Source organism: Haliaeetus leucocephalus, unplaced genomic scaffold (assembly GCF_000737465.1).
Source record: "Haliaeetus leucocephalus isolate CR32 unplaced genomic scaffold, Haliaeetus_leucocephalus-4.0 Scaffold274, whole genome shotgun sequence".
In the NCBI taxonomy this organism is placed as follows: domain Eukaryota; kingdom Metazoa; phylum Chordata; class Aves; order Accipitriformes; family Accipitridae; genus Haliaeetus; species Haliaeetus leucocephalus.
The window spans coordinates 54,499-55,509 of NW_010972710.1; positions in this window are offsets into that span (position 1 = coordinate 54,499).

The window sequence follows — 1,011 nt, forward strand, 5'->3', positions numbered from 1 at the left end:
GCACCCCAATCCCCCCAACACCTGAGGTCCCAGCACCCCAATCCCTCTCATCCCCATGACCCCTGCTCCTCCATACCTGTCTTAGGGAGATGGGAGTCCAGGGGGGGTGGGGGGAAGGCCCCCCCACTCTCCAGCGGAGCACAGGGCACCTCGTCCCCCCCCACATCCAGCTGCAGCCCCCCCAGCGCTTCATAGCCAGGGCTGGCCAGGATGAGGAGGGGGGGCCCCTGCAGCAGGGTGGGGGGCCCCCCGTCGGCCAGCGCCCCCCGCCCTGCGCCCAGCCGCAGAGGCAGCGGCAGTGGCACACAGACCACAGCCTCCAGTGCAGCCCCCCGCCCCTCTGCAATGCCCTCAGGGGGGCCTGGACCTGCAGGGGGGGCCACTGCTACCCCCCCTGGTGCTGACGGGGCACCCCCTGGCGTCGCCTCCGAGCCTGAGCTGCAGCCCCCTGAGGAGCAGGAAGAGCTGCCAGGAGCTCCTGCTGTAGGAGAGAAAAGATCAAGGGGAGCCCCCAGAAGAATCCACCCTGAGCCGCAAAGGAGAGCACCCACCCCCCAAAGAATACCCCCCCAGGCCCCAAAGGAGGCCCCTGGGCCCCCCACCCACAAGCCAGGCCCCCAAAAGGTGCAGTCAGGTCCCGCAAACCACCCCTGGGCCCCACCCCTGCATCCCCCCTATGCAGCTGAGCACCCCCAGCCCCCTCCCTAGTAGACCGCACCCCCCCGGCCCACCGTCATCACTGTCCCCGTCGGAGTCGCTGAGGGGCCGCAAAGGCGAGTGCAGGTCCTGGAAGTAGCGATGCCCGCGCTCGCACTGCCAGACGGCCGTGGTGTAGAGCCCCACCGAGGGGTCCAGCTCCGCCAGCCGCGGCTCGTAGGGGCAGCGCTGCCGGTGGTCCTCATACCAGATCACCGCATGCCGCAGGCAGTTCACGTTGCGCCGCCGCCCTGGGGGAGGGCTGCTGGCAGCCTGGCACCCCCCACCTGACCCCACCACACCCCCGGCCACCCC